Source organism: Falco punctatus (genome assembly GCF_963210335.1).
Source record: "Falco punctatus genome assembly, chromosome: 1".
NCBI lineage: Eukaryota > Metazoa > Chordata > Aves > Falconiformes > Falconidae > Falco > Falco punctatus.
In genome coordinates, this window is record NC_137580.1 from 36,569,359 (window position 1) to 36,595,457 (window position 26,099).

Sequence of the window (26,099 nt, forward strand, 5' to 3'; positions counted from 1 at the left end):
CAAGATCCAGGTGCCCAGGAGTTAAAATGAAGCTCCTAGGGGATGTGTAGGTGGATGTGCCAGATGAAGGTGGTCAAGATGGTTAAGATCTAGTAGCATACTCAAGGGCCTGACACTATAGCAGTGCCACACTCAGTTGTGGCAATACCATTGCCTGACATATTTGTGTTTGCATACATTAATTTGTATGATAACTCTGAGATGGATTTTAAAGTGAGAAAAAGTGTTGTCATTCCAAGGTTATATGGATGACAGTTACGTGGAAAAAAAAACTGGTGAAGAGCCCTTCTTTGGTAATTTTTTTTTTTTTTTTTATGAAAGCAGATTTCTAAAATTGTGTCTATAAAGAGAGTTTTAGTTTTTCAAACTGTAGTTCTAATGCAGTTTCTCCAGTGATGTGGTTAGCCCAGAAATATAGACTGTGTAACATCTCACTAGACTAATGCCTGTGACATCAAAGGTATGTGAGATTTAAGCTAGTCTAGTATAGGATTTTATCTTCCATGTTAGCCTGAGAACTTGAACAGTATAGAGCACAGTGAATATGAAAAGATATTAGCATAGCTGTCCTTGTGGTGCTTAGATGACCAAAAGTAATACTTCTCACATCTTGACATTTTATAGATGGATTTTTATTTATTTTAGACAACGTTACGCACTCATCAGAAACAGGACTTCTCATTTGAAGCCTAAGGAACTGATGAGATGAATGCAATACTAGGTGTCTATTACAAGTGATTAACTTCAATTTTTGAACCTAACCAGTAGCTAATGTTTTGCCATCTAGTCAATCATATTCATTTATGATTCATTTGCAGATTTTGAAAAAAAACCCACAAAGCACTAAACTGTTGAAAGTATCACTGAAGGTTTGGTTGTTTTGGTTTTTTGTGATTTTGGTTTTTGGTTGTAGGTGTTTGGTGGGTATTTTTGTCTAATAAACATTTGTTGTCAAGTGGAGGAAAAACAGTAGACATTTTGGAAATGGGAACTCTGGAAAAACTCAAGGCTAATGAATTACAGGATATAGTAAGGCATTTTCCAGAAGGTTTCATCTTGACTGAAGTTGCTGTCTGAGTGGCAGCTAACATCAAAATAAGGTATTCTGTTAACTGGTCATCTTGCCTTGGGCTCAGAAGTGAACCAGCTGTCAAAAGCTTTCTGTGGAGAGGGGAGTATTTTCCATGTGCAATGTTATGTGCTTTCCTGCTAAAGGTTAGTGACAATCCTTGCGTAGGTGAAACTACCATATCAAATAATATATGCAATGATGACTGAGGTCTCAACAGCAAAGATTTTGTAGCCCTCTGCCTTCTCTTGCACATACTAAGGATGCAGGCAAGAACACAAGGTAGTGAATTTTAAGACTGCCTTCAAATGATTTCAGATGTTGTTGAGCAATATTCATTCAAGTAAAAGATTCTGTTCAGCTCCCTTTCAATTAAAAACACACACAATGTTCTGCTCTGCTAGTTTTCAGGTTCCAGCTACTTGCTTTCCCACTTTAACACTGGCAACCTCTCTGGCAGATTAAGGAAATAGATGTTCATACTAAATATTTGGGACCAACATTAGGATCCCCTGAGAGTTGTATTGGAGACCAAATGGACGGTAGCACATTCTGTTTCAAGAACATGTATTTATTTTTCTTCTGCCTCACAAACTCCAGCCTAATTATATTCAGGCATAAACACAGTAAAAGCAAAAGGTGAAGCTCCTTGCTTCATCTGAACTTTTTAGTAGGCAATCTTCTCCAAGAAAAGATACCTCAAACAAAACATAAAGGCTTAATTTTTACTAGGGTCAAACTAGAGAGGGAAGAAAACAACACAAGAAGAGATGTTGCTGCCTGACAAAATGGACTTGTACATGTGCAGAAGAAAAATAGGCTGACTACTGTGCAGACAGCTTAGACACGCCATTTTGGTCAGCATGATGCACCCTAAGCCACTCAGCCAGACAGCAGTGGACACATGAACTTTCACTTCCTTCCCCAAAGCGCCCATCTCAGCTGGACTATGAAGTACATTTCAACTGTAATCACAACATTAACTACCCACCCACTCACCACTGCCGCCCCTACAGGTTTACATGTGAGACGCATGTGAACTAAATGTAGCATTGCACTTCACAACCGTTCTGTCATCTTGCATTTCCAGCACAGGACATATCCCAGTGTTGTTTTACATGGGCCTAATTCTAAACACGTGCTAGCAGAAAATGAATATACAGTGAAAGAATGAAAAACTTTACATATTCAACAAACCTTTAGATCATATAGCAACACAAGGCTCTAACTTATTCTTAGAGTACCATGTTATTATTTAAACACTTCACAAGTAGTCACCTCAATGTAAATGTCTAAATTTTCACATTCTTACAGTATTGTTTATGTTTTCTGGATTTAAATATTGATCTCATGGGAACATATCTCTGGAGCAACTTCTCCCTGAGCTCCTGGAATTAACAGATGACACTGTCAGTGATATCTTATGCAGGTTTTATTATGTTCTTGGAGCAGCAAAATCTGATTTTGGCAAACAAAATCTCAGATCCACCTATACATCTGCTTGATTGGGAGAGACCAAAACACTGTAAATTACACCCCTGCATATACATACTTACACTAAAGATGCTAAACAGAGCATCCAAATCACAAATGGAGATCGCTTCTCCTTCCATGAAACTAGTTTCCAGTCCTCTGTCCAGCTAGCTCTGCTTTTTCTCCATTTTCCCATTCTCCATTCCCTGTTTCCTCCTTCAACTTTTATCCACTTCTGACCCAGCTTTTGTCTCCCCAGGCTTCCAAAGCTACAACGTACTCCTTTCTCTCTAACTGAAAGTCATTCAAGTTGTATGATTTTCTGCTGTCTCAGTTATTAGCAGAGGAGAAACAGACTTCTGTCCTCCTTCCAGGTGCACTCCTGTCTGGCTTCTTTGTGGTAACAGAGCAATGTCTTGTCTGCAGTGGGAGCTGCAAGAGAACTAAGAGCAGTCACTCCCTGCCAATAATAGAGTAGCTCAAGGCTTTTAACTTATAGGAAAAGCACATAGGATTATTTTAAAGTTTGTGACATATTTGAGTAGATTTCACAGAAGTCAAAAGGCACTTCTCACAGAAACCATTTCCCTGTCAAGTTTCAGATTCTCACTACAAAAGAACAGATGCTGGAATTATACTGCAGATAACAATAAGAAATAATGTAGTAATAATATATACTGCATAATAAAAGATGAAACAAATAACAAAGCTTCAGAATTTGTTTGCAACCTGTCCTTGCTTTCATACCTAGATGAGCCATGTGGGGTTAATTGTTTATAAAAGAGTTAACCTTTAGGGCACATACATGACATGGAAAATATCAACCCAAATGTTTAGCATTTGGCAAAGTTACAAGAAACAAAACCCCTACAGTCTTATTACAGGAAATTAATGCTAATGGTGAATTTCAGAGCCCACCCTTCCAGTAACACTGAGGTGGCTTTTATTCCTTGTAATCATTCCTAATTTACTTTAAAGGTCTGGGAAATATTTATGAGTGAATTTCTGTCACATTGGCTGCTACTCATCAGTAAGTGTCAAAAGATCAGACAGAGGTTGTACTGGTAACTATGATTTCACCTGTCCTAAAGTGAAGCTACTCGTCATATGAGGGTCCTCATTCTCAGGAGCTGTATGCACAAAATTATCCTTAAACAAATTATAATAATGAATTAATCCCTATGAAATTCTTATTTTATATTTATAATAAGTATTATCTGTATGTTATTATTTGAAGCATAAGATGGCAAGTAGTGTACTAAATATCGAGGAACCATACACAATAAAAATACAGAAAATACAGCCCACCCACAAAGTATCATCACTACTTGATTGTAAACTGATTTTATGTATGACAAGCAATAACATTTTAAAAGTGTTAATTTTTGTAATTAAAAGTAACATAACTGATATATCAGAGGTTATGCAATTACGTCACTAATTCCTTGTAACCATAATACAAGAAATCTCAAGATGTGATTTGACAAAGGGGAGAGATCATTTCAAGAATGCAATTCCTTCCCCTTCCCCACCTCCCACCATTACCTGTGGACATGGAGAAAGGTGAAAAGATGGTAAAGGAACACAAGAAAACAGATGTAAAACAGAGAGATTGGAAGTATAAAGGAGCACAATATGGAAGAGGAGATGAAAAGATATTCTGTATTAGGAGATAAATAAATTACTTTGAAGTTGACAATTAATGTTATAAAGCTGGTATGACACAGAAGTGAACTGGCAAAGAAACTGAAATGGGTGATGAAAGAAAATTCCCATAAGCAGTACATACTCTAAAAAACTGCTGAGTGATAGAGAAGCACAGAGGACTAAAAGAAGTATCAAAAAACAAACATAATCCTTCTTGCACTGTATGTTCATACTAAATGGGAACTGTATTTTAAAACATGCTGGCAAATGCCTCGAAAATGTATGCACAACATATTCTCAGAACATCTCTGTATGTGCCTATAAGTGTACTGGATTAATACCTGTACTGTCAATACATGGTTATAAATTCTCTATATAAATAATTAAGCTACTAACCCTCCCTCCATATATTTGAAATCTCAAACTACACTTACTCTTAGCATTCTCATTAACTGAACCTAAACATAGCCAGTAAAAGGTGAGGGCATTTCACAAATATGGCTTGTCAATACTGCATTTTATGTTGTACATAAAACTAGTGGCCTTAATTCTGAGGAGTAAGAGGATTATCCTTATGAAGGCTAAATATATAGGAATTTTCTTTCAGCATCCATGGTAGGGGAAATACCTAGAATAAACCAAGGAGTAGAAAAAATACAAAGCTTCTGAAAGTTAAAAAGGATCATTAATCTATTTAGATTGTTCTCTTCTTGACAGATTTCAAATTGAAAACTGTATGTTGGATGTCACTACACTCTTTCCACAAGAATCCATACAAAACAAGGGCTGCTGCTGTCACATGCCCCAGAAAATCAAATCAAACAAGCTTTGGCAAGATCTACCAACTTTGCAGTATAGTGACTACTTTAAGTACTATAGTGATACACCAAAGGGTGTAATTTAAATTTCCACATTCAAGGGGACATATACTTGTTTTTGATTTAAAAACATTGTTTATACACTTTTAAAAGGACAGCTAAAACCTTGATCACACTCAATTCCACACAGAAGAATTACATAAATAGATTACAATAAGTTGACTTACATGGATTAACATTACTTCAACAAGGAGTCAAGTTATTTTGAATCATAAAGGTTCACAAAGCAATTACTTGTTTCCTGCAATTACAGATCTTCTAAGTAATTGATTTTGCCTGTTAATATTTATGTATCATTCTTCTTTTCCATAATGTCTGGCATACCAACACTATTTTTGCTTACTGCCAGGGCCTGAAGATTACACTGCCTGCCTCTCAGGAGTTCAGCTGTCTGTGCTCAAGAACAGCTCTTCCATGTGGCACTCATCCTAATTCACACCACTCTGAAGGAAAAGCTGTTCAAGAAAGCCTTTAAAGACTTGTTGGGGGGAGACCTGCCTGCCCCTGCTTCATTCAGGAGCTGCTTCAGGCCACCACCTTGGTTCTTGCTTCTGTGCCTGGCCACATAACCTCCTGATCCAGAGCTTGATCCTGAACCTTCCCTGACACTACAGCCATGATGAGCTATCACTGAGCTGTGTCTGACCCTGGTCACCATCACTAGACCCGCAATGTAGGTGCACCCAAGAAATTAGCCACAATGCATAAATTCCATACAGATCAAATAAAAAAATATTGCACATTTCTGAGTGTTACCTCTGGTACCTTACCCGTAAAGTAAAGGTAAGCTTCTCTGCATCCTGTTTTAACTGATGCTCTGTTCCATGCACCATCTTTGCCTGCCTGCTTCCTTCAAGCAGAAGCTGCTACAAGGAATTGCCAATAGCCAATTCCCCCTTGCTTCTTTCTTACAAATACTTCCCTCAGCACCTCAGAACACTCCAGCATGCCCTCCTAGGCCAAAGGAGGGAATCCACCCTGGTGAGGAGAAAAACGCTGAGAGACCATGAGACTGAGCAAGAGAAAGGGGAACAGAGAGTCTGTGCAATTATCTCAGCAACTAATCAAAACACCAATTCATCTACAAAGGAAACTAGGGGATAGGAGGAAAACCTGAAGTTTTCTATGAAATCAGGGTATTTACCAGAGCTGGATATCATAACTGAAAGGGGGCTTCTAGATGTACCTTACCATTCCTGTTCTGACACTAGAGTCATAAGAACACGACACTTCACATATTAATATTATAATGTGTGTTGGACCACACACACACATGAGGTTTTATAGGTGGTATTAGAACTATGTTTTTGTACTTTCTTGAAGTAAAAATGGTGCCTTTTATTCACTTTCATTCTGTATCAGTGATTAATTATCACTGATAGAAAAGACAGTGTTTATTCCGGCAACTGGAACTTTGCAATGCTGGAGTAGTAGCAGGTTAGAACATGACACGAAAAATGGTGGTAATATTCTGATGAAAATACAAGCTCCTCTATTCAATTTGTAACACGGATTTGAAGTGATTTTTTTAAATGTACATATTTAGAAGTTATGCACAAGATTAAACGATAAAGCAAAGGATAATCTGAGAATAGGAACACAATAAAAAGAAGTAAAATCTCAAGGGTGAGAACTCATTAAATCCAAATTTATGGAGGTGAGTTAATGCTGTTAAATTGACATCTGCTCCAAAATACCTATTTTTTTTCCAAATGCTCCCAGTTCAATTGTTAACAACCTACTGTACAAACAGTAATCTCAGCACACCGATGAAGAAACAAAAAGCTACATCTAAACTTTTAAGAAAATATAATTTAAACCAAAAATGACAGCAAATATGATTGCCTAACTTAAAATTTCTCTCCCCCCTCCTAAATTTACCTCTAGTGAACTGAAAATACTGAGTGGAAATAAAAGGTCCATCTGTGACAGGATTAAGACTAATGTATTCCCTCTCTCATGTAGTGTACGCAAGAGATATATTTTTATAATACCTTTCCAAAAAAACGTCCTGTCAAGTTTCAAACAAACAAATAAAAGAACTTACACTGCCCTTTCCAATCAGACCTCTATTTCATTCAACGTCACTCTATTTCTTTTGCCTTGCTAAGGAAGCCAAACAGAGCTTCTCATCTCTGTAACCAGCCTGATGCATTCCATCTGCCAGGGAACAGCAGAGAGACTATAATGCTTCCCCACAACGGGAAGGGTATCCACTGCCTGGGGCGTCAGGCTCCAGTCTCACAGTTTTGCTCACTGTTTTCTCCCCGTAGAAGTAAAGAAAATAATGTAAGTCACTATTTGAAACCGTAGTATTTCTCAACACAACTCGTGTAAGGCTACTGGAATCAGTCTCTCTGAGGAATGAAATGGAAAATCTACATACAAGTTTTCTAAGTTTAACGTAATGGAAGCCAGTGACCAATCAAGGCTAATTTAAGTAGCTAGATATCATGGAAGAAACTACAAAGTGTGGCGGGTAGGGGATCTTGGAAAATTATTTACACCATTTCCCTGCCCCAATCAAGATCAGCAATATCTAAAACATTTCTTGCAGGTGTACAGCTTATAAATTTTCAACTTCCCTACACAATTTATTCCAGTACAGCATTGTCCACAGTATCAGTAAATTTTCTTTCGTTGATGTTAAAAATCTAACCTTTTTTCCCTTAAATCTTTTCCTTGTTGATGACTTAACTAATTTGCTAATTCATGTCTTAATTCCCAACTCAGGATTCTTCTTTTTGAGGCTAAACAACCACAAACCACATATGGGTATATGTGGGTATACCCCAGACTGTATATAGCTAGTTTAGTAGTAGATCATTGTTCCGTGCTTTTATAGGAAGGTAAACTGGCTGTCATACTGTACTGGTTTATCTTTTTACGGACAGATAGTAATTTTTCGTGTTTCTAATCTTCTCTTTTTTATAGTCTCAGAAATAACAGCACGAGATTCTGAGGTTACCTGAGCCAGTCCTTTGAAAGCCAAAGAGTAATTTTAATGAAGTAGTAATCACAAAAGCTTTTAAATGAACTGCAGCTGTTATTTTTTCCAATAGGTTTTCCTTCCTATTGATTGGTAAATCTACTCTTTCCTTAGTCCTTCTCTTAGTACTAAGTGCAAGAATTTAACTTATGCAATATTTTTCTTTTTTCCTATGCGCCAAAAATATCTCACATTGTATTTTTGTACTTCTGAGTTTATGCTTAGGTTTTTATGCTATTTTTAATGTCCTTAATAGTTTGCCATATTTCCCATATTCTGTACATGCCCTTTTGTTCTAGATCATTTAACATTTCATTACATTATCTAATTAATCTCTGTTTATATTTCCTAGTCTCTTTCTGTGTCCCAGGATAATACATGCATATCTTTAGCTTAGAATGTTTATGGACATAGAATTGCTCTGAACTCTTTCTACTTAGATGTGCTTTCTATCACATTTTCCTACCAGTTCTGTAATAAAAGAAGTAGGAACAGAGGTAGGTTCTGTTTAAGCCTACTTCCTTAAGCTTTATTTCTTTAGGGTTTAGGGTTTTTTTTCTTTTCTAAGAACTGCAAAATTTCTCTTTTCACAGTCATTCTGACAGGTTTTTTGCTACTTTTAAATTTTCTGTGATTCCTCCACAATGTTTAGAATTACATATATAATATTCTCTTTAGTCTCCCACACCGCACCCAACCCCCCCCCGCCCCCCCGCCCCTGCCCCCGCCCCCCCCCCCCCCCTTTCTGTATAAAATGTTCTGGAAATTCTGTGCCTTGTATCTGTTTTCAAAAAAAAAAAAAAAATTGCTACCATTGTCTGGACAACAAAGTTTTGTCTTTTTTTTCCTTCTTTTTTTTCAGAAAATGTCTTTTTTCTCCCAAGAATCAAATCTTATCTGGCGGTTCACAGCTGGTTTGACCGTTATATCCTTATCCAGAAACTGCGTATTATGTCTTTATGGATCTACTTGCCATGCAAAGCAATACTTTCTCTCACTTTCCCCCCTTGCAGCTGTTTCTGAAGCAAATTATACCCACTAATATTCTAATCATGTGAATTATCCCACTGAGTGTCTCACATGCCAATTGAGACACTGTTATGATCATTAATTAAAATTTCAGCTCTTCCTGTTTATTTCCCTTCTCAAATTAGTGCAGAAACAATTGAAATATTTGGTGGATTGACATACTAGTATTCTACTTGTCCTTCTTATGACCTTCTTAAAATCATACCAAAACTCTATAATATTCAGGTCCTTTTCCTAGTCATTATTGTATATATGTTTTATGAACATTTGCAATCACTTTTGATCCTAGTTTAAAGATTTTGCCATTACTGAGTGACCAAGACTACATCTCAAAATTTTGTTCACAACAGCAATACCATATTTTAAGGACCAATGCTTATAAAGAAATTACATGTCACAGAGTTATTCCACTGTTCAAAAAAAATCAAAAAATCAAGTTACTGTATTGTTTCCTCTTCCCTCATACCCACGTACATGCAAGTACAAATGCAGAAAGTTTAGTCCAAAAGAGAAACAATATTTCCCCTCAAACTTCACTGCATTTAATCACTCATATCTATGAAGAGTTCAGTACAAAACTATAAGTTAACTATTGATTCTGGAAGCTTTCCTTGGAAAAAAAAATCACTTAATTTTTGGGAATCTGGAATTAAGACTTCAGAAGTTCCTCCACTTGCTAACAACCTTGTGACCAGTTACACTGTCACTGGATGTGTCTGCTTGGGCTGAATTCAGCTTAACTACATTACTGGGCATGTTATCAGTTCTCAAGCATGCACCTGACAACTTTTTTAAGTGACAGGTTGCTACCAGTGAAGCTAAGAACTTGTAAACACGTTCCTCTCTGAGGAAAGTGAGAAAATTAACAGGAAAAGTGGCCTGTAAAGGCCTAGGGGTGAGAATACTCATTAAAATAGGACAGGCTGGAGCTGTCCCAGCATACAGACCCCCCGGACTAGGCCTTGCTTTGTGCCATGGCACTGACACAGGTCCTGTCACAACACAAGGCAGATTTCATCATGGTGAAAAGGGCAGATAAATATTTAAACCTAAGGGTTTGATTAGAGATTAAATTGCTACACAAACACACCCAGGGAACCTTAGAAAAATGCAGAGTACTCTTTGAGGTGAACAGCAGCAATAAGTGATGCTGAAAGAATTACCATACAGCAAGACTTACTGATAGATTAATACACTGTTTTGTAAGCACTATCACAACAATGCTAATAATAGACTAATTTCAGTTATACTTCCAGCGAAAAGCTATTTCTTAGCAAAAAGCTCTGCCCTGTATTTCCTCATGAGTGCCTTCAAACACCAAATTTTAGGTGGCAGTTAGCCATTAGCCATTTCATTCAGTTTGTTCCAAAAACCAAATCTTTCAATGACTGTCTCCACCTAACATCAAGTACATCAATTGCTCATTCACAATCTTTAGTAATACTTCTGTAATTCTAAGGTTTTAAAACCAGAGTAATGAAAAGCAACCATATGAGAATTTGTCCTTTAGGTAACAAGTACTCACTTCAGTCACCTCCAAGGTGAACTGAGTTGACTCTAATTCAACCAGTTGTTGAGTTAACAGTGAATTTTGCTCCCTCTCTCATGTATGTGTTACACTGTTCCCCACACATATTTCTGAAATTCATGACAAGCTGTTGCAGTTTTCAGGTTTATTAATAAGTATGAAATAGAACGAAAGCACTCTGCTCTTCAGCAGATTCCAGGGCCAGGTCTACAGTGCTCTCTATCTGTGTTCCGCATAAAGGAAGGTAGCTATAAGAATGAATTTACACTGCATTTTTTCTTAATGCTATAACTGCCTACCACAGAAAAAAGTGATCTTCTAAAGCAAGAAGGTGATATTGTAAATGACACCCATCTCCTATCTTACAGCAAATTATACAGTAAAAAGATATGCTACGTTTAGTACTGGTAATTACAGTTGTGAGAACTAAACCAAAATTACTTAATTTTCCAGTATCATTTTTAAAAAAAACATTGAGGATTGACTTAAGAAAAGAGAACATTATCTGACATATTAATCAGCACTGAAAACAAATCAATTTTCTGTAATTTCATTAAAGCCTATGTATTGAAAACTAGGCAAAAGGCAGGGTAAGGCTTGGAAGTTATTCCGTGTAGAATACTCTGGGACAAAATATGCTTTCTAAATATAGCCAATGATTGTTATTGATTATGTATTATAATTACATAATTAAAATAAAAAATAAATCTACTGAAAAATAATTTAAAGTTATAACACAATAACATATAAAATAGATAAATTAATAACAGCGTAATACTTACAATTTATTATTAACTCACAGCTCCTATAGCATCAGCATACAAGAACTTCCAGATTTACTGTTTGTTTTTTTTTATGGATCCCATACTTTCTGTTTTTTCAGTTGCTCTGTTTGGGATAGACTGCAATTTGAAGTACGGGATGAGGGCTGAGCATTTCCAGTCTACGTTAAAAGTGAAAAGGATTACTTGCTGAAAAGAAAAAACCCAAAACATGATATTGGTATTTATAAAATAATCAGAAGACAACTTTTAAAATGTATGAAAGTATTTACACAGTCTACAAGCAATCGATCTTTTGTTCAGCTCACAGTTTCTGGATGTTAGTGAGCAACAACAGCAGCATTTATTTTATCGTATCTTGCGGTGTCTCATATTTCTTTAATACCTGTTCATCACAATTACCTGTCCTAGGCACATCATCTGAATTAATCTAGAAACTAATTCTGCAAAGTATTGAATTCCTTGCAAAAAAATGCTGAGTGTCCTCAGATCTTATGAGTGGAACTGAGAGTCCTTAACGCACTGAAGAATTAGGCCCAAATTCAAACCCCATTTCATTATCAACATCACAGCCTCTAAGCCTGTTTGTGTAGTCGGTAATGGCTACTGCATTAGTCAAGTCGGATTTCCCAGAGCAGTTTTGAGAATTGGAGCTGGAAGACAGGAACCAAGAGTATTTTAGAGGGAGGGAGCAACATGCTGCAAAAATGCAAAGATGCCCTTTACCCTCCAGTAATAAACACACTTTTCTTATTGAGCTTGTGCCCAGTATCATCAATCCAGAGACTGTGTCTGTGCTAATCCACACGGAAGATGCCTGGAAGGTCACACAAAACACCATTACCTTCTGTGGAGAACTGCCATCATTCTCAATGTTCTCAGCACTGCCAAGTGTTTGATCTATAAACCTGTATTTATGGCAACAGTTCACACTCATACTGAAAATCTGCAAACCATTTTGCCCAGCAGTCTTCAGTACATTAATTTGCAACACAGTTGGCAGAGGATATAGTAAACAGAGTGGTCATCCAGTTTTCTTCAAGTTCGCTTTGCAGAGGATGATCATGCTGTTTGCTCTATCTCTAAAAACTTGTATAAATATATAATTTATAAGGTGATGACATTTTAGTCTGTTCCCAGAATCAAACATAATAATAATAATAAAAAAAAAACACAGCAAAAGCAGTATAAATTGTTTCTTGTCACTATCTGCAGAATTTTCCAACAGAAGAGCCAAGGGTTTGTTTCTTCATTAATATTAGACATTTTCCAATTTCTAAAAAACCCCTTATTTCTTGATGGCAGCACTAACAGCTCTGAAAGTTATGGCTAAAGGATATATTAAACAAGACTCAAATGAATACCACTTACCTCTTTCAAGAATTCTGAAAAATTGGTAATTTTTTTTTTTAATATTAATGTTTCAAGGAGTATTTTCACAAGAATATACTAATATAAAATTTAGTATAAGATATGGAATGGGTAACTATTTCTTGCAACATCCTGTTTGGATCCTCCAACTTTCCTCTGCTTCCATCTTGCTCTGAATATGTGGTGGTTCTAGCAAGGTCTTTAATCAAACAAGTATTTGATCTTCTGACAGTTTTAACTGAAAGGATAGCAAGCCTAAAGTTTGTGCAGAAAGTCCTTGAAATAGCCTAAAACTAGCGAACAAGCCTGAAAGGACTCCAGGAGATTTAGAGCATTTGGGCAGCAGACCAAGGAGATGAGGGATGGAGAAAAATGTTCTCAGCTGTGAAACAAAAGTCTCTCAAGTAGAATTGAAAATGAAGGAATAAACTGAGATAACAGATGCCAGCTCCAGGTTACTGAGGACTGCAAGAAGGGTGAAACAAAACCTGGAAAGCATGAGAAGACCACTGAACTTAGAGTCAAGGAACTGAAAACTGTAAGCTATTACTTCTGGCATTTTTTGGGAGTGCCACAGTTAAGTCAGCTTCTACAGAAAAGAATGAGAGAAAGATGGACCTCTGTAAGGGCAGAAGGATACCGGGCAGTGGTCACCAGCTTTGGAAGTTCTGTTAATTGTGTGTTGCCATTATGCCAGTGAATGGACTGACAATTCTTCTACAGGACTTAAAATGGAATCAGTTTCAAATAAAATGGGTTTAATGCTGTCTTTGTCATAATCACAGGCAAGAGAAATCACATCAAACTGCATATGGGTTTATTTCTGGGAATATCAAGACCTTCTAGTGCCCTTCATTCTTCTGAATAATAAAACAAATTTACTCATTTGTATGGAGGTGTTCATCATAACCATGCCTTTTTTGTCCTCAGCAAGGTATAGCGTATTAAGTTCACAGAAAGGAGACAGGAAAGGAATAAAATTTAAATATGAAAAATACTGCAGTCAATAAATTATACTTGTGTTCTTCCCTAGTGAATTTCTCACACCTTGGCACACTTGACAAATATGCATTAGTTTAAAATTCCAATTTGTAAAACTGGCAGGTTGAAAAAGTTCTAAAACATGCTTGTTTATTTGGCTGGAAAGCCTGAACTGAATGTCCGACATTCTCAGCAGAAGTGACTTTTGGATGAAATCTGAACTCTAACCCTGTCATATAATCTCTGCTGAAATCAGTGGAATGTGCATTTACTACCAAGCAAAGAAATCAGTTTAGACATAGCATTCTTATCAGACATTGGAATTAAAATAGCTGTATCAAATCTTACATATCCACTCTATATTTATCTGTCTTACGTTGTCCTTGATACTTCCTGAAGTTCAATCCAAGATACTGGATATAAAAATGCTTGTTTTTTTTATTTCAAAAGCTGTGTGTCCCCTTACAGATCCTCTCTGCGTCATATCAGGGAGAGAAGATACACTCCCACTGTTGTTGAAGCAGTAGAAAATGCAATAGAAGAAGGATGAACACAGGCTATGTCTAATTCAGCAAGTACATGGCACAACAGGAATGAGATTTGTAGAGTGAATCATTCACTGCAGAGAGTCAGCAGCCCATCTTATATATATATATATGAAAGGACTATAACTGACTAACTCCAGTTTGATCCTGTGAGCTAATGCCCATTAGAGGTTAGAGCTCATTAGTTGTACTCTTACAGGACAGCACATCTTACCAATTCAGGGTCATCAGGGAAGAATTGAGTTAGGGCACTCTGAAAACACTTGGAGGTGACCCAAAGCACAATTCAAAGAGACCCTTATCTAATATAAAACATTAAAGTGGACACACTTATAGTTGCCCTAGACAGTGGTGCTTAAGGTCCCCCTGACAAATCATATGCTAATTCCTGACATTCACAAGAGCAGCACATGATAGCAGGAGGACCTCAGGGCAGCTGGGCAAGAAAAAACAAAACCAAACCAAAAAAGTGGGGTAATCCACTGATGGGACAGTCTCATGCCTTAAAGAAATCCCTGTGAGATTACACTACTCATGGCTGCACAGAGAACTTCTTGAAATACAAATCTAAAACCTCCAGAAGTTAAAACAACTGTATTACACAGCCATACGTATAAGCAACTTTCTTCAGAGTTATAAAGCTACAGTTAGCTTTTACCCTCCATTTCTGCATAAAAGGAAATGGCATAAATACAGTGTATTTTTTTCTTTCAGTGGAAGTATTTATTATCTTATGGATTTGAATGGCTTGTAGCAGACAGAAGCCTTATTCTGAGTGGAGTTCAGAATACAGTGTTCTGCTCACTTTGCTTCAGAGATTTTTTTGCCTTTTATCATTCCAGGGTGCTTTTAGTGTATTGCAACCCTGACTTGGGGATGATCTTAATTTTTTGTTTGTTACTTTTGGCTTGGTGTTCTTTTCTTTGTTTTCCTGTTTGCAGAATTTGAGGCTTCACTATATGCCAGTTCATTTAGGAAAAAGTTGTTTGACCTTCCACTATGTTACATATATGTATAAAAACTTTATGTGATTTATGTCTATTAAAGAAGTCAGTTATTACTGAAATGATAGAAACACCTTGACTGGAAAAACTATTGAAAAGTATTGAGCTATAAATCCATGCTGATCCCACCTGGTAAAATCAAAACTGATTACTCATACTGATGTAATTTCAAACATCTAACTTCCCTTCTCACAGAGATAAAAACAAGGTTCTTTGAAAAATCAATAATCTAAACAAATTAGTCAATATTTACTTTCATGTGAGAAGACACCTCAGGAAAAACAGAAACACTTACAGGTAATTTATTATTAGTACCAGTCCTATTCCCACCCCACAATGCACTTCATTTAAACTGTTACTGGGAGGCTGATTTCATTCCAACGTATTATTAGCAAAAATGGTAAACAAGTCTGGGGTAAACCATCAGGATAAGGAGGGGTGGGGGTAGGGAGAAAAAGTAAAAAAAAAAAAAACCTAGGAAAAATAAAAAGAAATTGAAAGCTCAGTAATAATGACTGATAACACTTTCAATAAAAGAGTAGGCAGCCTTTACATATTAATTATGTTTATCTCTTTGCTAACAGTACAAAGTATAGAAAAACGTTATTTTGATGTTGATGAAATTTCTGGAAGGTTTCTGCAACAACAATATGCAAAAGTTACTTCTGTACCTGTCAACCTATGAGAAAACAGGCTGTGTATAGCCACATTAGGAGACAGTGTGGTAGCACGTACATAATACGGACATTACAAGGCAGCATGGAATGGTTCTGGAGAAAAAAGCACCTCAGGCCAAGGATCTGACATCTACATTATAAGCACTTCAGCATGTTTTATTTTGGTGAAGCTCTAGCCTGATCTCAGCAGACTGAATAGCCATTAGCGATTAGATCACATACTGCATACTTCTACAGCATGTTTTCTCTTTTACTTTCATGTAAAGAAAACCCACCTTACTGGTGGTACTTAATTACCAGCTGGGGTTAAACCACAACAGTACTGTAGGATCACTGTGCAATACACCAGGCTGGCAAATCAGGGTGATCAGAATATTTATTTCAAAAGCAAATTTCTGATCTGAGGTAAAACGTTAACACAGATGAACTTACAGACTCAAGGAAGTGGTTTAAGTCGTTTCATTCACATGCTGCTGACTGCTAGATACATTATACAAGTACCATGTGGTCTCCTTCGGGTATATCATACTTTGACTCATCTAGGTCAGATTAATCTGCAGTCTCATTTGACCTTACAATAGTTTAATAGTGTCTGCACTGGATAGTAGGAGCTAACTTGCCAGCTGTGCTGCAGATACCTCCCACGGAGTGCTGGCATTCCCTGGTCACATCTAAAGGAGAAGTAGAACAAAGGCAGGGCAATAGGAAACTCCAGTTTCAAAAATCTGCAACAAAACAGACAGAGACTTGAATCAGGCTCTTCCATATTCCTGAACAGAGGTGCAATGTGGGGCATAGAGTGGTCACCTCAAAGCTCAGGTTTGAATATAATGGAAGCATTGAAGGATTGTTTACTTTCCCTGATGAAATGACCATGAGTCTGAAACAAGAAATTCACAGCATTATTATACTCCAGGGTCTAACCAAATCCAGAATGTTTGAATTACATGAGAAACTGAAAGACATCGCAGGGGCAAAGACATGCTTTTTCAACAATATGGAATAATCTTTCAGCACCCTTTCTTGGGAGACTTCTGATCAAATGCAGCAGACTAAGTTTAGATATAGATGAGAATCTGGTTTCTGGATCTGTTCTGAGTTACGTTCATTTAGCGGATTACAATATTTACAAAAACTTACCTAAAACTGTATTCATTAAAAGCATTCAGTATCACAAGCTATTATAAGATTTAGCACATTTTTGTTACATGTTTTAGAGATATATCTTCCCCATTAAATAAATAAACCTGAAAAAGAAACAGAAGGGCACAACATCTTGGAGTGATATATCATCCTTTTAGATTAAGCAAATAAAGTAACAAAAAATATTATAAAAAGCATTTTTTTCATTATCTGTGGCTACAAGCATGTTATTAGCCTCTATGTCTCTTCACAAGAAGCCCATTTTCTTCTCTCTGTCTCTTCCTCCTCATCCTTACCCATTCATTCAGTGCTGAATGAGCTATAAAAGCTGGGATACTCTTCAGATAGAAAGAGAAATTTCCATTGAGCAGTAAACTCAGCCACCCATATGGTAATATCCACTGGACAAGATTAGTTGCTAGCAGAGCTCTGAACAGCCTTGAAGCTGCTGTGATTTGTATTATAAGCAGGAAACATCCTTGCCAGGCACAGCACCTGTTTGGTATTAAAGCTGTACAGAGGAACTTTCTTTGGGTTGAATGAAGTTCATTCAGACCTCAAAGTTCATAATTGCTTATTGCAAAGCAGATGAACATTTTAAGATATGCTTCTTTGATATAGAAATCAGCATTGTCCATCAGTAATCCCATCTTTTTTTCTCCCAGTTGAAAACTACTGTTCCAGCAGCTTTTGCTATGTCTACTACATCCCAGCATGGAGACAGGCCCACTAATGCCACTGTTTTGTGGCAAGAAGAAGGGCTGATCTGTGCACATCAGTGGCTTTTTGATGGAGGAGGTAAGTTGCAGTGTGGGACTGGTAAGCTGCTGCCTAGGGAAGAAAGTCAAACATCATGTTTCAGACAAAGGGACGAAGGATGCTTGGTTAGAGAGAGGTAGGTTCCCACTGCAAGGGAGCAGAGGATGATTAGAGAGGAAGAAATGCAAACAGCCTGCAGAACCCAAAATCTAGAATCACTTCCTACGGCTAATGAGGTTAAACCATCCTGAAAAATTTATCTTTTTTTCCTGAGTTATTACACTAACAATTCAGCTAAAATGTTCCACCACCTTCCACATAAATATTTCTGTTATGCTTTGTCTCTGTGATGATGGTACTTTGCCACATGAATTAATATTAGAGTTCCTTGAAGTGTGGCTGTGCCACAATCAATAACAAGAGCACTGATTATTTTAGATGATTCAGATGACATCTCCAAGGAAAAGGGCTGTGTCAAAGAAGGAGAATCCCACAGACAAAACTCTATTGCTAAATACAGCAAATTTAGTAGAAAGGGTGCTCCTTGCCCTTCTTCTCCAATGACTCACACTGATGTTTTCTGAGAGCAATTAGAAGCAAGTTTTTTTTTCCCCAGGAAAGAAGAATTGCAAGTTGGTGAAGATTAAGAAAGGACTGAAGCCGGTATCTTCAGCACTAAGAGCTCCTTTAACAGTAGGGCTGAAAATAGCAAAGAATTAAAAAATATATATATATAAATTGCTCAGTGCCCACTAGATCACACATAGAATACTTTACTGTTTTGGAAACCCCAATACCAGAAAAACACGGACCAATGAGCATATGCTGAAACAAGGGAGGAATGGACTGGTTTTCACCATGGGAAAGCCAGGCAGCAGAACAGGTTGATCACAGAAGTGCAGTCTCCATACTTGGAGATTTTCTATTTCAATTCCTTCTTACCATAAAATAAAGGAGGATGTAGAAAATGTTGTGAGAGAGGACAAGAAGGGCTTCTTGTAAATTAAAAAAAAAAAAACACTGTACGAAACACAGGAACACACTTAACTCCACTGTATACTTGGAGAGGAGACGTCACCTGAAATGAAATAAAAGGGATGACCTGTAGTAACTCAAAAGCTTTCAGCTAGTAAAACTTGTTAGACTGAAAAACTATCCTACAGTCTTCAGATTATTTGTAATAGATGAAAAGAACATAGATATAAAAATAAAGAATACAGCAGGGATAAGTTCTGCATTGATAAAAAGAGAAACTAGAAAGAACATTTTGTTCCTCTGAGTGAAAACTGAATACGACCCAGTTGTTTTGGCTGGCTCACTTCCTAAAGTATGCATTTATCTATAGAGTACCTGGCAAAATAACTCAGTCACCTATACAGATTAGGTCCATATATCCAAAATCCAAGTGAAGTGGCTAACAGTATGAGCATTTAAGCAACCTGAATAGGAATTCAAATCAAATTCAATAGCTGAGAAGAACAAGTGCAGGAGGATCACCCTTGTTGCAGCTTGTTTGGCAGCTCTTTCATTACTAGGTCATACTGTATGTGATATACTCAATTTCTGCAAAGAGAAAAGGCTCTCCTTATACAATAATACAAATGGTGGGAAATCTTTACAAAGCTGATAAGAAACTCAGTTTTGCTATGCTTGTAGTGTTCCACTCTCCTTGCTGATAAGTGAAGAGACTTCCAAGCAAAAGCCATGTAACACACATATCTATGCCATTTTTCTCTGATAACATGTTTAGCTTGTCTTATCTGCCAGCTACATCTCATTATTATTTGTGAGAAATGCTGATTTTTGCAAAAAAAAACCTGACAAGATTTCAAAGGATGGCATTTAGTCATTGAACAGCATTCCATAGCTTGTCATGTCTCAGCATGTGGGGATTTTTTTAAAGACATTTTTCATTTTGCACTCACACATAAATGAAGATTTCTTTCCCCCATATACACAGGGGAGTGTTTCTAAACAGAATATTTTTTCTTATTTGGACAAGAAAGGTACATGCTGTCATTAATAATTTGATTTCATTTTTCTCAAATTCTGAGTTGCCTAAAAAGTTGTCATATCTAAAATTATAATCACTGAAAGATGCTTATTTTTCATAATTTGGAAAGTTTACTAAGTGTCCTATAAATTATCTATTCTAAGAGTTCAAACTTTATTTTAGTGTGTCATTTTGCATCCCTGTTTTATTACTTCCTGTATGGTATACAGCATGAGTCTGGTGTTTGAATGATTTTGTAATTCCATATTACTGTAGGTATGATTATAACAGATGTTATTAAATTTTATCGTTCAGATTATGTCCTTAGATATCTATTGTATATCGATAGAAAACTGGGTTTGTTTTTACATGATCAGAAAATTCACTTTATTAAAATCCAGTAGTAGCAACTGATTTTTTTAGAAAAACCCTCTTATTTTACCACATAAAACAGTGATTTCAGAGTCAAACACCAAAAACTAGGAGAAGGTAGAATCCAGGTAGCCCTCTGCACATGTTCAATTTGTCATAGAAGCCTTAGTGATATTATCTGGTATCATTTTCTCCACAGGAACCCCAAGGGGTAAATGAACTACTGTTCATCACATCCTGACATGACTTCTTAACCCCTTCTAACTCCTTTACCTGGGTCTGCCACTCCTATGATTCCCCATCACATACAAAATTCTCCACAGATCTTATGACACTTCCCCATCCTCTGCCCTTTCCTCTTGCCTCTGCTGAAACCATTAATTCAATGCCCCACTTGCTGTAGTATCCTTTATATTCCACAGGTGCGTGTGAGAGCTGTAGCATAAAAAGTCTGGAAAAACTACTATTAGGAGATTTCTCCCAGCTTCTCCCTTACCTATTCTTTGCTTTAAACAGGCGACTCTTTTACACACTTATGAAGTGCATAATCCCATCAGTTAATTAACGTTGTAAAACTAATGGCTGTTTCCATTCTTCAGGTTGTGTTTAAGCATCAAGATAGCTACATCATGTATTTTCCTTTTGTTACACTCTTTGGTTGCACTTGACACAGTAAAAAGCAGAAAGCTGCTCAGATGGCTAAAGAATGGACCACTATCTGCATTCAGCTGCTGCACACAGGTCAGTTCAAGCCATGTATTTCAGGTTTGCTGTTCATCTTTCAGCAACATTCAAGTGTAAGTGAACCTCTTCTTAATGTTATTGACAACTAATGCATATGCATTCTTTCTTCATCTGCTATCCTCAGAGAATATCTGTTCATTTCTTCTCTCTGGAAAAGTTTTCTTTTACTTTCTTGCACCTTTGAAGGCACATGCATCTCTGATGTCTACCTCCTTGATAATAAGCCTCCAGAATGAAAATGCATTATGTTACTAAAAACATTAACTCCTCCTACTTATCATGTGCAAAGATCTGGCAGGATAAGAGCTAGACCCAATGGTTAAAGTAGAAGATTAAAAAAATAAAAATCTACACCTTAATACTCTTACATTGCAACAGTTCATTCTGGTGCCCCTAGTATACAAAAAACTTAGAAAAATGTATTCCATTGGAATGCACTTCTGAGTGGATTTCAGATGATTCTCCAAATCCAAGTACAAAGATGTTTGATGGGAATACATAAGCTATCCCTCTAACCTCATTCCTGACAGGTTATTGAAGGTGCTTTATGCACCTTCTTATGGTAATATTTGTATACCACTCAAGTAGTATTGCATAACATATAAGCCCAGTTTCTGGCCACCACAAAAAGATTGCTCAAGCTGTCTTCCCCTCAGTCTGCCCACAGTTTTCTTCTTCAGTACTGATTCTGTTCCCTACTCTAGCCTTGTTTTAGTCATCCCTCTAGTCCTGACTTGGTCTAGGTTTTGCTATTTTGGACCCAGCTAGTATCCCAACCATCTTAATGCAGATCACAATGAGTTGCTTTTCATTTGTTCTGAGTAACATTTTACTTATTCATCCACTGCAGAGGAAAAATGCTAGCACTGTGAATTGAGCCTTACACCTGCAATGACACTAAAACGTCTCACCAAATTACTTCAGATGTCTAAATACAGGTTGGCATGGTTTAACCCCAGTCAGCAACTAAGCACCACAGAGCCGCTCACTCACACCCCACCTCAACCCCGTGGGATGAGGGAGAGAATACAAAGGGTGAAAGTGATAAAACTCATGGGTTCAGATAAAGACAGTTTAACAGGTAAAGAAAAACTGTGCATGCAAGCAAAGCAAAACAAGGAAACCATTTCCCATTTCCCATTGACAGGCAGGTGTTCAGCCACATCCAGGAATGCAGGTTACTTGGGAAAACAAATGCCATCACTCTGAATGTCCCTTCCTTTCTTTCTTCTTCCACCAGCTTTATATGTTGAGCATGATGACATGGTACGGAGTATTGCTCTGGTCACTTGGGGCCAGCTGTCCCAGCTGCGTCCTCTCCCAGCAACTTGTGCCCCCCAGCCTGCTCACTGGTGGGTGGGTGAGAGGCAGAAGAGGCCTCGGCTCTGTGCCAGCGCTGCTCAGCAATAACAAACACATCCCTGTATCATCAGCACTGTTTCCAGCACAAATCCAAAGCATAGCCCCATGCTAGCTACCATGAAGAAAACTAATTCTACCCAAGCCAAAACCAGCACAACTGGTATATTTCTCTTCTGTGCAAAACTGCGAAGAGAGAGTAGTAGTAGCAGAAAAGCCAGTGAGAGAGAGGACACAATCACTGGACATTACACAGTACAACCAGGTAAAAAGGCTAACACAGCAACATTTACAACTGTGCTAATCATAAATCTACACCTTTACGCTTGGAGGTCCACAAAGCCAATAAAGAAGGAGAATGAAAAAATAAAATAAAATAGATCTATATATTGAGATCCAACAGAAGTAAACATTTCCCACAAAAAAATATGCTTGAAGATGGAGTAAAGAAAAATGATCTTCAATTACTGCAGGAGTACAAGTGCTCAGAACTAAGATTTTCACCCTGTACTTTTTACATATCAGCAGCTCCTTTTATTTATAAAAATTGCATATATATATATGTATATAAAAATATATGCATTAGTATATAACTTGGAGTGGAAATTCATTTAGTCTATGCTAAACACTAAGGAAGGGCATATTACACTACTGTTAGCTACTTAGCCATCCAGTACATTTAGGTTGTTGTGACCAAGAGACCTCTGCTTCTTTCTTTTTATTTTAAAGACACATGAGCCACCACTTCTTTAAATACAGTACCCATCACAAGCTAGCCATGTCTTTGTCTTTTTCAGAGCACCTATAACACACGGTAACAAAAGCTACCCATTGAAGCCACTTGGAAGTGGAAGCCAGAAGGAAAAAAAATATTTAAAAAAGCTTTATACACAGTTTGGGTTTTTTGGGGGTTTGAAAATTTTTTTAATATGTCTATCTTGGAACTAATCCTGCCCTTTATAATGACAGTGGCATCCTAAAGAACTTAAAGTAGAAGCTGGTCCAATCTGGAACTACTGTAACTATGACTGCTGAGAATATGAGAGAAAGAATTACAAAGCTCAGGTCTAGAAATATATTCAAATTTACCAATTGTACTTTGGTTCTTGGTAGCTTTTTAAAATATGCTCAATTGCTTTCTTGGCACATATGATGGGAATAAAACCCACAAAATTACTATTAAAACAGCCAGATGAAGACTTTATGCACATTTTCCAGGCTAATACCTAGTTTTCTCCATTATGTTTCTTTGAATGCAGAGGGAGTAGAGCAGGAAGGCCTTTAAATTTATTGTTGAAAAAAGGACCAACCACAGTACATAAAACATTCTATCACATAGTACTTAAAACTTTTCTTCCCTCTCATTTACTGTAACAGAAAAGACTATATACGCTCAGTTATTTACACTAGTATAGTCTCTGTTGGATTAAGAGAGAGCCATAAAGGCAAAAAACAATTTATCAGAATAAAAATATTCCTTCATGTAGAAAACAATCCATAGATATTTTTTAGAGTTCTACACAGACCAGTATAGGGTTGGTTGTTTTGTTGTTGGTGGTGGTTTTAATCAATAAAGTTCAGCAGCAGATTAGAATTCCTGTGAGACAGTTTTTCTGCATCGTAGGGCATTGCTCATTTAATATATAGCACATAAGTAATACTTTGCTTGTTACATTTAGAAAAAGCTTTGTGAAAAAGTTAACAACTTAAATATTTCTCAAAACACTTCTCTGAAAAGGCATGTCAAGCAGAATTTCCATTTCCTAAGAACCTTCCTTTTAATTCTAAGCATTAACACAAACAAAACCAACCTGTATGTATGTTGGCATTACATGTGGCAGATTTCCACTTTTCATGTTTATAACAGATGAAAAAGACACAGTTGAGAAGGCAGAAATTGTCCTTGGGTCAGGTAATATCCTTTAGTATGGTAAATTGCAACTCTTATTTGAAATAACCTGTCAATTACTTAGAAAAGATAATTTATAATAATGAAACAATGAAACAAAACACACAAAAAGCATGAGGGAAAGGAACGACTCTCCTAACAGCTAAAGCATTAGGGTCTATTTCTCTTCCAAACGATCACTGCCTTTCCTATTTTCTGGGCACACAATCTACACAATAGCTTGTTCCCTGAAACCTGTCATCACAGACCTTCCACTGAAACAGAATCACCAGAGCTGTATTTCCTGAGGAGCAAGACCTTGTTTTTAAGAGGTATAACAACTGGAACTGCAGAAAATTTAAGAGGAGTCTCATCTGGTTACTAGTTTCTGCTAGGGTTTAAGCAATGCTGGAACTACTTTCTGTACAGCCAGAGAGAGATACTTAAACTAACCAAGAATCCTTTAATATTGCCCAGAGCCATGGCATTAATAAGTTTAGGATTTTTGAATAACAATTTTGAAGTTAAACATCTAAACCAGACTTTAAAGCACCTAAATCCTTTCCTAGCTCTAACTTTCAGTTGTACCCATTGCCAATGAAATTTCGATTAAGTTACTCGAACTCTGAAGAGCTGAATAAATACATTTAAGAGTAAGGGCATATGCAACTTTTCCTAAGCAATAAATATGCAGTAGAATATATATATGGTGCTCCTTTTCTAATATTAAATATATTGCTATTCTTTTCACCCTTTTACTGACTTCAGTGGTTCGGTTAAGTCTGGCCAGATCTGGCCATTTTTAAGTGCAAAGTTTTGTTTCATTCATTGATCCTTTTATGAACACGTTTAATTTAAAAACAATCAAACCCAGAAAATAGTGCATGTGGATGGGTAGTTTGCATACAACAAATGGAGTTTCAACTAATTTCTTTGCAATGCTGCAAACTAACTTATTTGAACTCATTATTACACATACCAGTTTAATTCAGTCCATGCACCTTTTAGACAACATCCTCCCTTGGCACAATTGAGAATGGGAAAATATTTACTTGCACGTAAATATATGGGCATACCCAGTCCAAAACAGCATGGTCAGGCCCTTCACGCCATACACTGAGCTAGAAGTGTACCAGAAACTTCTCCAACAGGAAATTCCATTGTTTGGAAGTGATACCTGTCAGAGTTAATGTGTGTCATCATTATCTTTCCTAAGTAGAGTCTCTGCAGATTTAGTAAGGAGAACGATGTGTATCCTCTGTCATTGTTCCTTCCCCATTTACAAAGCAGTTTTGACAGAATTTACAAGTAAGGTCAAATTATGTCCCCAAATGAAGCCAAGGAGTTTTCATTATCTCTGTTCATATATACTGTGGAGAAGATTTAGGACTCAACTATTTTTCTCCTTGATGACATTATAAGTAGCAAGAGCAATGGAAAAGATATGAGCAGCAGTACTTGAAGAAAGATAATTATTCCAGGATCTGTCTCAGATTCACAGGCTGGATAATTTTCACTTTGATTCTCACAATATTTTATTTCATTATTTTGTTCCTGATGAGCTTAGCAGGGGATAAAATAAAGGCAGCTCAACAAACCGATACACTAAAGTCTGATTCCTTTATATTGAAAGGTGTTACTGAGAAAAGTTAATGTTCAATCTCAAAAATATTTTTCATGTGTCTGATGTTCACCTGCTGAGGCTTTCATTTATGTCTTCATAGTTCAGTTTCAAAATGCCACACCAAAACCACTTACTCTTGATTTACTCATTTTGTAGAACAGTGCCACTGAAGAAGAAAATCTGAATTTAAATTAAGTAAAAGCTGAAGGTGCTTCAATTCACTAAACAAAATAAATGGCATGAA